This window comes from Phyllobates terribilis, unplaced genomic scaffold (assembly GCF_046119375.1).
Source record: "Phyllobates terribilis strain yellow unplaced genomic scaffold, ASM4611937v1 Scaffold_472__1_contigs__length_1415193, whole genome shotgun sequence".
NCBI classification, from domain to species: domain Eukaryota; kingdom Metazoa; phylum Chordata; class Amphibia; order Anura; family Dendrobatidae; genus Phyllobates; species Phyllobates terribilis.
In genome coordinates this window covers 70,170-84,874 of record NW_027363232.1, presented here as the reverse complement: position 1 = coordinate 84,874, position 14,705 = coordinate 70,170, and the positions used below count along the sequence as shown (strand labels likewise).

Genomic DNA, 14,705 nt, shown 5'->3' with positions numbered 1-14,705 from the left:
GAATTCAATGTTTTTTGTTCATTTTGCTTGTTTGTCGGATTTGGGGATGGACTCTTTGGCTTTGCTTTTCTTCTCCTCATTGGATTTTTCATGTTCAAAGTTGCAGAAGCCAGATTACAAGCTCATTTTGGTTCAACTTCAGCAACTGTGCATTGCATTGCCATGTAATGTGATGCAATGCTATCTTTCTAGCTCTCACTTTTTACTTCCTTTTGGATAAACAGACATATTAGGCAAGCATTTTGGAGCTTTCACCTAAATAACTACAGGTGGTGAGATAAGCTGCACAATATAATTGACCTTTCAGTATATTGTTGCACACACACCATCTATTTAGCAAATGCCCTTGTTATCAACAGCAGCCTTTTAAACTCACCTGAGCTAACTGGTATGTGCGCTGGTTACTCTGCTGCGCTTAAAATTTCTTTTTTGGTTTGCTACAATGCCTTTTCTGAAACGTCTCCTTCTGCTGGAACACTGACTTCTTTCATTTAATGCCTGCAGACTATAAAAGAGAACCCAACCCAAAAAGTTTGGTTGATTAGTCTGTGGCATTCTGTTAAACTGTTGCTTATGGCGGTCTCTGTGAGCTTCTCAGCGACATTCAGCCAGCCAGGTATCCTGCCTGCAGTAGATGGAATGTGGCAATGGAACGCTGGCTGCGCGTGTCATAATAGGCTCTGAGCCTTTATATACCTGTGCACAGCAGCAGCCACCTTCAGTCTGCTGCTGGACAGCCAGCAGCAGCAGCAGCAGGAGAGGTATGTAATCAGGAGCCCTCCTGCTAAGGGTAGACAGCTGCTCGTTCCACCCCACCCCCCGCCTTAATTGGTTCTCCTCCCTTCCAACGGTGTTGAGGCGGGTGGGAACAGCAGGGGGTGAAGGTGCTGTGTTTAAAGAGGTGGAGTTATGCAGATCTAAAACGCGTGGATTGCAGCAGCAGCAAGCCGAAAAGTGCAGGCATGTAAGGGATCTAGAGGTTGACAACATGTCTTCTTAACGGGAGTCCAGGAGCTCATCTCCACAAATGGACTTTTCAGGATCCTTGGGTGGCTCCGTAGTTTGAAACCAATTCTGGTTATCGCTTCTCGGCCTTTTGGCTAAGATCAAGTGTAGTATCTGTTCTTATCAGTTTAATATCTGATACGTCCCCTATCTGGGGACCATATATTAAATGGATTTTTAGAACAGGGAGATGGAAAAAGAGCTTGCTCTGTCCACTCCACGCATTGACCTGGTATTGCAGTATCTCCAGGACCGGTGCACCCCTTCTTTAATGCAGTTTCTAAAATCAGAAAGAATTGAATTCAATGTTTTTTGTTCATTTTGCTTGTTTGTCGGATTTGGGGATGGACTCTTTGGCTTTGCTTTTCTTCTCCTCATTGGATTTTTCATGTTCAAAGTTGCAGAAGCCAGATTACAAGCTCATTTTGGTTCAACTTCAGCAACTGTGCATTGCATTGCCATGTAATGTGATGCAATGCTATCTTTCTAGCTCTCCCTTTTTACTTCCTTTTGGATAAACAGACATATTAGGCAAGCATTTTGGAGCTTTCACCTAAATAACTACAGGTGGTGAGATAAGCTGCACAATATAATTGACCTTTCAGTATATTGTTGCACACACACCATCTATTTAGCAAATGCCCTTGTTATCAACAGCAGCCTTTTAAACTCACCTGAGCTAACAGGTATGTGCGCTGGTTACTCTGCTGCGCTTAAAATTTCTTTTTTGGTTTGCTACAATGCCTTTTCTGAAACGTTGTCTCCTTCTGCTGGAACACTGACTTCTTTCATTTAATGCCTGCAGACTATAAAAGAGAACCCAACCCAAAAAGTTTGGTTGATTAGTCTGTGGCATTCTGTTAAACTGTTGCTTATGGCGGTCTCTCTGAGCTTCTCAGCGACATTCAGCCAGCCAGGTACCCTGCCTGCAGTAGATGGAATGTGGCAATGGAACGCTGGCTGCGCGTGTCATAATAGGCTCTGAGCCTTTATATACCTGTGCACAGCAGCAGCCACCTTCAGTCTGCTGCTGGACAGCCAGCAGCAGCAGCAGCAGGAGAGGTATGTAATCAGGAGCCCTCCTGCTAAGGGTAGACAGCTGCTCGTTCCACCCCACCCCCCGCCTTAATTGGTTCTCCTCCCTTCCAACGGTGTTGAGGCGGGTGGGAACAGCAGGGGGTGAAGGTGCTGTGTTTAAAGAGGTGGAGTTATGCAGATCTAAAACGCGTGGATTGCAGCAGCAGCAAGCCGAAAAGTGCAGGCATGTAAGGGATCTAGAGGTTGACAACATGTCTTCTTAACGGGAGTCCAGGAGCTGATCTCCACAAATGGACTTTTCAGGATCCTTGGGTGGCTCCGTAGTTTGAAACCAATTCTGGTTATCGCTTCTCGGCCTTTTGGCTAAGATCAAGTGTAGTATCTGTTCTTATCAGTTTAATATCTGATACGTCCCCTATCTGGGGACCATATATTAAATGGATTTTTAGAACAGGGAGATGGAAAAAGAGCTTGCTCTGTCCACTCCACGCATTGACCTGGTATTGCAGTATCTCCAGGACCGGTGCACCCCTTCTTTAATGCAGTTTCTAAAATCAGAAAGAATTGAATTCAATGTTTTTTGTTCATTTTGCTTGTTTGTCGGATTTGGGGATGGACTCTTTGGCTTTGCTTTTCTTCTCCTCATTGGATTTTTCATGTTCAAAGTTGCAGAAGCCAGATTATAAGCTCATTTTGGTTCAACTTCAGCAACTGTGCATTGCATTGCCATGTAATGTGATGCAATGCTATCTTTCTAGCTCTCCCTTTTTACTTCCTTTTGGATAAACAGACATATTAGGCAAGCATTTTGGAGCTTTCACCTAAATAACTACAGGTGGTGAGATAAGCTGCACAATATAATTGACCTTTCAGTATATTGTTGCACACACACCATCTATTTAGCAAATGCCCTTGTTATCAACAGCAGCCTTTTAAACTCACCTGAGCTAACAGGTATGTGCGCTGGTTACTCTGCTGCGCTTAAAATTTCTTTTTTGGTTTGCTACAATGCCTTTTCTGAAACGTTGTCTCCTTCTGCTGGAACACTGACTTCTTTCATTTAATGCCTGCAGACTATAAAAGAGAACCCAACCCAAAAAGTTTGGTTGATTAGTCTGTGGCATTCTGTTAAACTGTTGCTTATGGCGGTCTCTGTGAGCTTCTCAGCGACATTCAGCCAGCCAGGTATCCTGCCTGCAGTAGATGGAATGTGGCAATGGAACGCTGGCTGCGCGTGTCATAATAGGCTCTGAGCCTTTATATACCTGTGCACAGCAGCAGCCACCTTCAGTCTGCTGCTGGACAGCCAGCAGCAGCAGCAGCAGGAGAGGTATGTAATCAGGAGCCCTCCTGCTAAGGGTAGACAGCTGCTCGTTCCACCCCACCCCCCGCCTTAATTGGTTCTCCTCCCTTCCAACGGTGTTGAGGCGGGTGGGAACAGCAGGGGGTGAAGGTGCTGTGTTTAAAGAGGTGGAGTTATGCAGATCTAAAACGCGTGGATTGCAGCAGCAGCAAGCCGAAAAGTGCAGGCATGTAAGGGATCTAGAGGTTGACAACATGTCTTCTTAACGGGAGTCCAGGAGCTCATCTCCACAAATGGACTTTTCAGGATCCTTGGGTGGCTCCGTAGTTTGAAACCAATTCTGGTTATCGCTTCTCGGCCTTTTGGCTAAGATCAAGTGTAGTATCTGTTCTTATCAGTTTAATATCTGATACGTCCCCTATCTGGGGACCATATATTAAATGGATTTTTAGAACAGGGAGATGGAAAAAGAGCTTGCTCTGTCCACTCCACGCATTGACCTGGTATTGCAGTATCTCCAGGACCGGTGCACCCCTTCTTTAATGCAGTTTCTAAAATCAGAAAGAATTGAATTCAATGTTTTTTGTTCATTTTGCTTGTTTGTCGGATTTGGGGATGGACTCTTTGGCTTTGCTTTTCTTCTCCTCATTGGATTTTTCATGTTCAAAGTTGCAGAAGCCAGATTATAAGCTCATTTTGGTTCAACTTCAGCAACTGTGCATTGCATTGCCATGTAATGTGATGCAATGCTATCTTTCTAGCTCTCCCTTTTTACTTCCTTTTGGATAAACAGACATATTAGGCAAGCATTTTGGAGCTTTCACCTAAATAACTACAGGTGGTGAGATAAGCTGCACAATATAATTGACCTTTCAGTATATTGTTGCACACACACCATCTATTTAGCAAATGCCCTTGTTATCAACAGCAGCCTTTTAAACTCACCTGAGCTAACAGGTATGTGCGCTGGTTACTCTGCTGCGCTTAAAATTTCTTTTTTGGTTTGCTACAATGCCTTTTCTGAAACGTTGTCTCCTTCTGCTGGAACACTGACTTCTTTCATTTAATGCCTGCAGACTATAAAAGAGAACCCAACCCAAAAAGTTTGGTTGATTAGTCTGTGGCATTCTGTTAAACTGTTGCTTATGGCGGTCTCTGTGAGCTTCTCAGCGACATTCAGCCAGCCAGGTATCCTGCCTGCAGTAGATGGAATGTGGCAATGGAACGCTGGCTGCGCGTGTCATAATAGGCTCTGAGCCTTTATATACCTGTGCACAGCAGCAGCCACCTTCAGTCTGCTGCTGGACAGCCAGCAGCAGCAGCAGCAGGAGAGGTATGTAATCAGGAGCCCTCCTGCTAAGGGTAGACAGCTGCTCGTTCCACCCCACCCCCCGCCTTAATTGGTTCTCCTCCCTTCCAACGGTGTTGAGGCGGGTGGGAACAGCAGGGGGTGAAGGTGCTGTGTTTAAAGAGGTGGAGTTATGCAGATCTAAAACGCGTGGATTGCAGCAGCAGCAAGCCGAAAAGTGCAGGCATGTAAGGGATCTAGAGGTTGACAACATGTCTTCTTAACGGGAGTCCAGGAGCTCATCTCCACAAATGGACTTTTCAGGATCCTTGGGTGGCTCCGTAGTTTGAAACCAATTCTGGTTATCGCTTCTCGGACTTTTGGCTAAGATCAAGTGTAGTATCTGTTCTTATCAGTTTAATATCTGATACGTCCCCTATCTGGGGACCATATATTAAATGGATTTTTAGAACAGGGAGATGGAAAAAGAGCTTGCTCTGTCCACTCCACGCATTGACCTGGTATTGCAGTATCTCCAGGACCGGTGCACCCCTTCTTTAATGCAGTTTCTAAAATCAGAAAGAATTGAATTCAATGTTTTTTGTTCATTTTGCTTGTTTGTCGGATTTGGGGATGGACTCTTTGGCTTTGCTTTTCTTCTCCTCATTGGATTTTTCATGTTCAAAGTTGCAGAAGCCAGATTACAAGCTCATTTTGGTTCAACTTCAGCAACTGTGCATTGCATTGCCATGTAATGTGATGCAATGCTATCTTTCTAGCTCTCCCTTTTTACTTCCTTTTGGATAAACAGACATATTAGGCAAGCATTTTGGAGCTTTCACCTAAATAACTACAGGTGGTGAGATAAGCTGCACAATATAATTGACCTTTCAGTATATTGTTGCACACACACCATCTATTTAGCAAATGCCCTTGTTATCAACAGCAGCCTTTTAAACTCACCTGAGCTAACAGGTATGTGCGCTGGTTACTCTGCTGCGCTTAAAATTTCTTTTTTGGTTTGCTACAATGCCTTTTCTGAAACGTTGTCTCCTTCTGCTGGAACACTGACTTCTTTCATTTAATGCCTGCAGACTATAAAAGAGAACCCAACCCAAAAAGTTTGGTTGATTAGTCTGTGGCATTCTGTTAAACTGTTGCTTATGGCGGTCTCTGTGAGCTTCTCAGCGACATTCAGCCAGCCAGGTATCCTGCCTGCAGTAGATGGAATGTGGCAATGGAACGCTGGCTGCGCGTGTCATAATAGGCTCTGAGCCTTTATATACCTGTGCACAGCAGCAGCCACCTTCAGTCTGCTGCTGGACAGCCAGCAGCAGCAGCAGCAGGAGAGGTATGTAATCAGGAGCCCTCCTGCTAAGGGTAGACAGCTGCTCGTTCCACCCCACCCCCCGCCTTAATTGGTTCTCCTCCCTTCCAACGGTGTTGAGGCGGGTGGGAACAGCAGGGGGTGAAGGTGCTGTGTTTAAAGAGGTGGAGTTATGCAGATCTAAAACGCGTGGATTGCAGCAGCAGCAAGCCGAAAAGTGCAGGCATGTAAGGGATCTAGAGGTTGACAACATGTCTTCTTAACGGGAGTCCAGGAGCTCATCTCCACAAATGGACTTTTCAGGATCCTTGGGTGGCTCCGTAGTTTGAAACCAATTCTGGTTATCGCTTCTCGGACTTTTGGCTAAGATCAAGTGTAGTATCTGTTCTTATCAGTTTAATATCTGATACGTCCCCTATCTGGGGACCATATATTAAATGGATTTTTAGAACAGGGAGATGGAAAAAGAGCTTGCTCTGTCCACTCCACGCATTGACCTGGTATTGCAGTATCTCCAGGACCGGTGCACCCCTTCTTTAATGCAGTTTCTAAAATCAGAAAGAATTGAATTCAATGTTTTTTGTTCATTTTGCTTGTTTGTCGGATTTGGGGATGGACTCTTTGGCTTTGCTTTTCTTCTCCTCATTGGATTTTTCATGTTCAAAGTTGCAGAAGCCAGATTACAAGCTCATTTTGGTTCAACTTCAGCAACTGTGCATTGCATTGCCATGTAATGTGATGCAATGCTATCTTTCTAGCTCTCCCTTTTTACTTCCTTTTGGATAAACAGACATATTAGGCAAGCATTTTGGAGCTTTCACCTAAATAACTACAGGTGGTGAGATAAGCTGCACAATATAATTGACCTTTCAGTATATTGTTGCACACACACCATCTATTTAGCAAATGCCCTTGTTATCAACAGCAGCCTTTTAAACTCACCTGAGCTAACAGGTATGTGCGCTGGTTACTCTGCTGCGCTTAAAATTTCTTTTTTGGTTTGCTACAATGCCTTTTCTGAAACGTTGTCTCCTTCTGCTGGAACACTGACTTCTTTCATTTAATGCCTGCAGACTATAAAAGAGAACCCAACCCAAAAAGTTTGGTTGATTAGTCTGTGGCATTCCGTTAAACTGTTGCTTATGGCGGTCTCTGTGAGCTTCTCAGCGACATTCAGCCAGCCAGGTACCCTGCCTGCAGTAGATGGAATATGGCAATGGAACGCTGGCTGCGCGTGTCATAATAGGCTCTGAGCCTTTATATACCTGTGCACAGCAGCAGCCACCTTCAGTCTGCTGCTGGACAGCCAGCAGCAGCAGCAGCAGGAGAGGTATGTAATCAGGAGCCCTCCTGCTAAGGGTAGACAGCTGCTCGTTCCACCCCACCCCCCGCCTTAATTGGTTCTCCTCCCTTCCAACGGTGTTGAGGCGGGTGGGAACAGCAGGGGGTGAAGGTGCTGTGTTTAAAGAGGTGGAGTTATGCAGATCTAAAACGCGTGGATTGCAGCAGCAGCAAGCCGAAAAGTGCAGGCATGTAAGGGATCTAGAGGTTGACAACATGTCTTCTTAACGGGAGTCCAGGAGCTCATCTCCACAAATGGACTTTTCAGGATCCTTGGGTGGCTCCGTAGTTTGAAACCAATTCTGGTTATCGCTTCTCGGCCTTTTGGCTAAGATCAAGTGTAGTATCTGTTCTTATCAGTTTAATATCTGATACGTCCCCTATCTGGGGACCATATATTAAATGGATTTTTAGAACAGGGAGATGGAAAAAGAGCTTGCTCTGTCCACTCCACGCATTGACCTGGTATTGCAGTATCTCCAGGACCGGTGCACCCCTTCTTTAATGCAGTTTCTAAAATCAGAAAGAATTGAATTCAATGTTTTTTGTTCATTTTGCTTGTTTGTCGGATTTGGGGATGGACTCTTTGGCTTTGCTTTTCTTCTCCTCATTGGATTTTTCATGTTCAAAGTTGCAGAAGCCAGATTACAAGCTCATTTTGGTTCAACTTCAGCAACTGTGCATTGCATTGCCATGTAATGTGATGCAATGCTATCTTTCTAGCTCTCCCTTTTTACTTCCTTTTGGATAAACAGACATATTAGGCAAGCATTTTGGAGCTTTCACCTAAATAACTACAGGTGGTGAGATAAGCTGCACAATATAATTGACCTTTCAGTATATTGTTGCACACACACCATCTATTTAGCAAATGCCCTTGTTATCAACAGCAGCCTTTTAAACTCACCTGAGCTAACAGGTATGTGCGCTGGTTACTCTGCTGCGCTTAAAATTTCTTTTTTGGTTTGCTACAATGCCTTTTCTGAAACGTTGTCTCCTTCTGCTGGAACACTGACTTCTTTCATTTAATGCCTGCAGACTATAAAAGAGAACCCAACCCAAAAAGTTTGGTTGATTAGTCTGTGGCATTCTGTTAAACTGTTGCTTATGGCGGTCTCTGTGAGCTTCTCAGCGACATTCAGCCAGCCAGGTACCCTGCCTGCAGTAGATGGAATGTGGCAATGGAACGCTGGCTGCGCGTGTCATAATAGGCTCTGAGCCTTTATATACCTGTGCACAGCAGCAGCCACCTTCAGTCTGCTGCTGGACAGCCAGCAGCAGCAGCAGCAGGAGAGGTATGTAATCAGGAGCCCTCCTGCTAAGGGTAGACAGCTGCTCGTTCCACCCCACCCCCCGCCTTAATTGGTTCTCCTCCCTTCCAACGGTGTTGAGGCGGGTGGGAACAGCAGGGGGTGAAGGTGCTGTGTTTAAAGAGGTGGAGTTATGCAGATCTAAAACGCGTGGATTGCAGCAGCAGCAAGCCGAAAAGTGCAGGCATGTAAGGGATCTAGAGGTTGACAACATGTCTTCTTAACGGGAGTCCAGGAGCTCATCTCCACAAATGGACTTTTCAGGATCCTTGGGTGGCTCCGTAGTTTGAAACCAATTCTGGTTATCGCTTCTCGGCCTTTTGGCTAAGATCAAGTGTAGTATCTGTTCTTATCAGTTTAATATCTGATACGTCCCCTATCTGGGGACCATATATTAAATGGATTTTTAGAACAGGGAGATGGAAAAAGAGCTTGCTCTGTCCACTCCACGCATTGACCTGGTATTGCAGTATCTCCAGGACCGGTGCACCCCTTCTTTAATGCAGTTTCTAAAATCAGAAAGAATTGAATTCAATGTTTTTTGTTCATTTTGCTTGTTTGTCGGATTTGGGGATGGACTCTTTGGCTTTGCTTTTCTTCTCCTCACTGGATTTTTCATGTTCAAAGTTGCAGAAGCCAGATTACAAGCTCATTTTGGTTCAACTTCAGCAACTGTGCATTGCATTGCCATGTAATGTGATGCAATGCTATCTTTCTAGCTCTCCCTTTTTACTTCCTTTTGGATAAACAGACATATTAGGCAAGCATTTTGGAGCTTTCACCTAAATAACTACAGGTGGTGAGATAAGCTGCACAATATAATTGACCTTTCAGTATATTGTTGCACACACACCATCTATTTAGCAAATGCCCTTGTTATCAACAGCAGCCTTTTAAACTCACCTGAGCTAACAGGTATGTGCGCTGGTTACTCTGCTGCGCTTAAAATTTCTTTTTTGGTTTGCTACAATGCCTTTTCTGAAACGTTGTCTCCTTCTGCTGGAACACTGACTTCTTTCATTTAATGCCTGCAGACTATAAAAGAGAACCCAACCCAAAAAGTTTGGTTGATTAGTCTGTGGCATTCTGTTAAACTGTTGCTTATGGCGGTCTCTGTGAGCTTCTCAGCGACATTCAGCCAGCCAGGTACCCTGCCTGCAGTAGATGGAATGTGGCAATGGAACGCTGGCTGCGCGTGTCATAATAGGCTCTGAGCCTTTATAAACCTGTGCACAGCAGCAGCCACCTTCAGTCTGCTGCTGGACAGCCAGCAGCAGCAGCAGCAGGAGAGGTATGTAATCAGGAGCCCTCCTGCTAAGGGTAGACAGCTGCTCGTTCCACCCCACCCCCCGCCTTAATTGGTTCTCCTCCCTTCCAACGGTGTTGAGGCGGGTGGGAACAGCAGGGGGTGAAGGTGCTGTGTTTAAAGAGGTGGAGTTATGCAGATCTAAAACGCGTGGATTGCAGCAGCAGCAAGCCGAAAAGTGCAGGCATGTAAGGGATCTAGAGGTTGACAACATGTCTTCTTAACGGGAGTCCAGGAGCTCATCTCCACAAATGGACTTTTCAGGATCCTTGGGTGGCTCCGTAGTTTGAAACCAATTCTGGTTATCGCTTCTCGGCCTTTTGGCTAAGATCAAGTGTAGTATCTGTTCTTATCAGTTTAATATCTGATACGTCCCCTATCTGGGGACCATATATTAAATGGATTTTTAGAACAGGGAGATGGAAAAAGAGCTTGCTCTGTCCACTCCACGCATTGACCTGGTATTGCAGTATCTCCAGGACCGGTGCACCCCTTCTTTAATGCAGTTTCTAAAATCAGAAAGAATTGAATTCAATGTTTTTTGTTCATTTTGCTTGTTTGTCGGATTTGGGGATGGACTCTTTGGCTTTGCTTTTCTTCTCCTCATTGGATTTTTCATGTTCAAAGTTGCAGAAGCCAGATTACAAGCTCATTTTGGTTCAACTTCAGCAACTGTGCATTGCATTGCCATGTAATGTGATGCAATGCTATCTTTCTAGCTCTCCCTTTTTACTTCCTTTTGGATAAACAGACATATTAGGCAAGCATTTTGGAGCTTTCACCTAAATAACTACAGGTGGTGAGATAAGCTGCACAATATAATTGACCTTTCAGTATATTGTTGCACACACACCATCTATTTAGCAAATGCCCTTGTTATCAACAGCAGCCTTTTAAACTCACCTGAGCTAACAGGTATGTGCGCTGGTTACTCTGCTGCGCTTAAAATTTCTTTTTTGGTTTGCTACAATGCCTTTTCTGAAACGTTGTCTCCTTCTGCTGGAACACTGACTTCTTTCATTTAATGCCTGCAGACTATAAAAGAGAACCCAACCCAAAAAGTTTGGTTGATTAGTCTGTGGCATTCTGTTAAACTGTTGCTTATGGCGGTCTCTGTGAGCTTCTCAGCGACATTCAGCCAGCCAGGTATCCTGCCTGCAGTAGATGGAATGTGGCAATGGAACGCTGGCTGCGCGTGTCATAATAGGCTCTGAGCCTTTATATACCTGTGCACAGCAGCAGCCACCTTCAGTCTGCTGCTGGACAGCCAGCAGCAGCAGCAGCAGGAGAGGTATGTAATCAGGAGCCCTCCTGCTAAGGGTAGACAGCTGCTCGTTCCACCCCACCCCCCGCCTTAATTGGTTCTCCTCCCTTCCAACGGTGTTGAGGCGGGTGGGAACAGCAGGGGGTGAAGGTGCTGTGTTTAAAGAGGTGGAGTTATGCAGATCTAAAACGCGTGGATTGCAGCAGCAGCAAGCCGAAAAGTGCAGGCATGTAAGGGATCTAGAGGTTGACAACATGTCTTCTTAACGGGAGTCCAGGAGCTCATCTCCACAAATGGACTTTTCAGGATCCTTGGGTGGCTCCGTAGTTTGAAACCAATTCTGGTTATCGCTTCTCGGCCTTTTGGCTAAGATCAAGTGTAGTATCTGTTCTTATCAGTTTAATATCTGATACGTCCCCTATCTGGGGACCATATATTAAATGGATTTTTAGAACAGGGAGATGGAAAAAGAGCTTGCTCTGTCCACTCCACGCATTGACCTGGTATTGCAGTATCTCCAGGACCGGTGCACCCCTTCTTTAATGCAGTTTCTAAAATCAGAAAGAATTGAATTCAATGTTTTTTGTTCATTTTGCTTGTTTGTCGGATTTTGGGATGGACTCTTTGGCTTTGCTTTTCTTCTCCTCATTGGATTTTTCATGCTCAAAGTTGCAGAAGCCAGATTACAAGCTCATTTTGGTTCAACTTCAGCAACTGTGCATTGCATTGCCATGTAATGTGATGCAATGCTATCTTTCTAGCTCTCCCTTTTTACTTCCTTTTGGATAAACAGACATATTAGGCAAGCATTTTGGAGCTTTCACCTAAATAACTACAGGTGGTGAGATAAGCTGCACAATATAATTGACCTTTCAGTATATTGTTGCACACACACCATCTATTTAGCAAATGCCCTTGTTATTAACAGCAGCCTTTTAAACTCACCTGAGCTAACAGGTATGTGCGCTGGTTACTCTGCTGCGCTTAAAATTTCTTTTTTGGTTTGCTACAATGCCTTTTCTGAAACGTTGTCTCCTTCTGCTGGAACACTGACTTCTTTCATTTAATGCCTGCAGACTATAAAAGAGAACCCAACCCAAAAAGTTTGGTTGATTAGTCTGTGGCATTCTGTTAAACTGTTGCTTATGGCGGTCTCTGTGAGCTTCTCAGCGACATTCAGCCAGCCAGGTATCCTGCCTGCAGTAGATGGAATGTGGCAATGGAACGCTGGCTGCGCGTGTCATAATAGGCTCTGAGCCTTTATATACCTGTGCACAGCAGCAGCCACCTTCAGTCTGCTGCTGGACAGCCAGCAGCAGCAGCAGCAGGAGAGGTATGTAATCAGGAGCCCTCCTGCTAAGGGTAGACAGCTGCTCGTTCCACCCCACCCCCCGCCTTAATTGGTTCTCCTCCCTTCCAACGGTGTTGAGGCGGGTGGGAACAGCAGGGGGTGAAGGTGCTGTGTTTAAAGAGGTGGAGTTATGCAGATCTAAAACGCGTGGATTGCAGCAGCAGCAAGCCGAATAGTGCAGGCATGTAAGGGATCTAGAGGTTGACAACATGTCTTCTTAACGGGAGTCCAGGAGCTCATCTCCACAAATGGACTTTTTAGGATCCTTGGGTGGCTCCGTAGTTTGAAACCAATTCTGGTTATCGCTTCTCGGCCTTTTGGCTACGACCAAGTGTTGTTGCTGGAAGACTCCAAAGCCTATCGCATCCTCGGCCTTGAGGCATCGGCAGTTCTACTGTCTTAAGCCTCCTGCTGCTATAAGGGGTGTGCGTGCTGAAGAGAACCAAGAAGGCGATCGACTTATCTGAATATGGCGATGGCGACATCGGCTACTCTCCGTTCTGCTGGAGCTGGCGACTTGAAGATCAAGAACTCTTTCAAGATTGAAGTTGAAGAGCGAGCCCGTGACAAGTTCTCCCTGTCTTTCTTCGTGAGGAAGGTCCTGCTTGAGATCCTGCAGGTGAAAAGGGAGAACATTCTGGCACTTCAAGATGCTCCTGGACGCTTTGTGCTTACCCTGACCTCTGAAGTGGCATCTCAGAATTTTTACCATCAGATCAAGCTGAGACTTCAGGAGGAAGATCTTAAAGGACTGTGTTTTGTGACCCTCTGCCTGGCAGAAGAGAAGTCTGTGGTGGTTCATATGAGCAATCCGCATGTCTCTGAAAAGGATGTGGCTGCGTTTCTGCATAACTATTGCTCTGAGGTCTACTTTTCTCACAAAATCATGAACTCTGAGAGGTTGTGGACCGGAAAATACAAGTTCATCGTGAAGCTGAGAGAAGGTTTGGGAATTGGTGGACTCATTCATCCGCCTCAGAGCTTCCTGATTGGCAGAGAGAGAGGAAGACTCTTCTATCCAGGGATGCCTATCTTCTGCAGAAAATGTATGGACTTTGGGCATTCCTTTGAGAGCTGCAAGGAGGAGAACGCTCTTTGCAAGAAGTGCTATCAAAAAGGACATGTCACTCTGAACTGCCCAAATCAGATGATCTGTAATATCTGCCGTATCCCTGGGCACTCTTTTCGGGATTGTCCGTTGAGAAAAAAGACCTTCAGCTATGCAGATGCAGCTCGGGGGGGAGCCCCTCCGAAGCGGTCCAGTCCTGAAGAACAAACAGACAAATCCAAGGACCCTCCCGGGAACCCTTCTGGGGATCAGCCCAAGGACACTGCTGGGGACCCGCCTGGGGATAGCATTGTTGTCAAGGATTGGTCGGAGAGTCCAGATGGTCATGTGGTGGAGGAGAATCCAGCTGAGTCTGAAGTGGAGATGGGAGAGGAGTCTTCTAAGGAGGCTGGTGGTGAGGAGGAGGAGGAGGAGATTAACATTGACGTGGAGGTTTTGAGGAAAAGGAAAAAGGAGAAGTCGAGTTTGTTTAAGGGAGAGAGCGCCAGCAAAAGACCTGCTGGGCGTTTGAAAATAGTCCTCCCTAATTACTCACCTAAACCGATCATCTCAGTTCCTAAACCTGTAAACCCATCTGATCCGGTGAACATCGAGGAATTCTCAGACACGGACGTTTCTGCGGGTCCCTCTACCCCGGTCGGATTCATGTCAGATACGGACTCAAGCTCTGTTTAAATGATTTATGGCTACACTCAAAATTGCCTCACTAAATGTGAGGAGTTTAAAGGGCTCTGTCAAGAGAGCTGCTTTATTTTCTTACCTGATGACTTTAGATGCTGATATTTTTTTACTTCAAGAATGCGGCATTGACCATGACCCTAACTATAACAAACTAAGGGAAGATTGGGCGAACGGACCTTCCATCTGGTCCGGTGAAAATGGATCGCGTGCTACTGGTGTTGGCGTCCTGTTTAAAAACAAAGACTTTAAGGTTACCTCGTTCACTGAAGTTGAACCTGGACGTGCACTAGTTGTTAATGTGAGTTACTGTGGATCCGAGTTCAAGCTGATTAATGTTTATGCATCTCCGATTAAAGAGGAAAGATCCAGTTTATTAGATATCATCAAACTCTTTATACCTGGTCCTACACCAACTGTGGTTG

The 14,705-nt window shown here is 45.4% G+C and overlaps 9 non-coding genes across 9 annotated transcripts; all 9 read left to right on the top strand.

Annotated features, from left to right (window-relative positions):
• Positions 1-1,080: 1,080 nt before the first annotated feature.
• On the top strand, positions 1,081-1,271 carry LOC141229476 (U2 spliceosomal RNA). The gene has a single exon (XR_012296152.1). It is a non-coding gene; the product is annotated as a U2 spliceosomal RNA (small nuclear RNA).
• A 1,115-nt stretch (positions 1,272-2,386) lies between these two features.
• On the top strand, positions 2,387-2,577 carry LOC141229475 (U2 spliceosomal RNA). Its single transcript, XR_012296151.1, has one exon. It is a non-coding gene; the product is annotated as a U2 spliceosomal RNA (small nuclear RNA).
• A 1,115-nt stretch (positions 2,578-3,692) lies between these two features.
• On the top strand, positions 3,693-3,883 carry LOC141229474 (U2 spliceosomal RNA). Its single transcript, XR_012296150.1, has one exon. It is a non-coding gene; the product is annotated as a U2 spliceosomal RNA (small nuclear RNA).
• A 1,115-nt stretch (positions 3,884-4,998) lies between these two features.
• On the top strand, positions 4,999-5,189 carry LOC141229401 (U2 spliceosomal RNA). The gene has a single exon (XR_012296095.1). It is a non-coding gene; the product is annotated as a U2 spliceosomal RNA (small nuclear RNA).
• A 1,115-nt stretch (positions 5,190-6,304) lies between these two features.
• LOC141229400 (U2 spliceosomal RNA) lies at positions 6,305-6,495 on the top strand. Its single transcript, XR_012296094.1, has one exon. It is a non-coding gene; the product is annotated as a U2 spliceosomal RNA (small nuclear RNA).
• Positions 6,496-7,610: 1,115 nt separating this feature from the next.
• LOC141229473 (U2 spliceosomal RNA) lies at positions 7,611-7,801 on the top strand. The gene has a single exon (XR_012296149.1). It is a non-coding gene; the product is annotated as a U2 spliceosomal RNA (small nuclear RNA).
• Positions 7,802-8,916: 1,115 nt separating this feature from the next.
• Positions 8,917-9,107, top strand: LOC141229472 (U2 spliceosomal RNA). The gene has a single exon (XR_012296148.1). It is a non-coding gene; the product is annotated as a U2 spliceosomal RNA (small nuclear RNA).
• A 1,115-nt stretch (positions 9,108-10,222) lies between these two features.
• LOC141229471 (U2 spliceosomal RNA) lies at positions 10,223-10,413 on the top strand. The gene has a single exon (XR_012296147.1). It is a non-coding gene; the product is annotated as a U2 spliceosomal RNA (small nuclear RNA).
• A 1,115-nt stretch (positions 10,414-11,528) lies between these two features.
• LOC141229469 (U2 spliceosomal RNA) lies at positions 11,529-11,719 on the top strand. The gene has a single exon (XR_012296145.1). It is a non-coding gene; the product is annotated as a U2 spliceosomal RNA (small nuclear RNA).
• Positions 11,720-14,705: the final 2,986 nt, after the last annotated feature.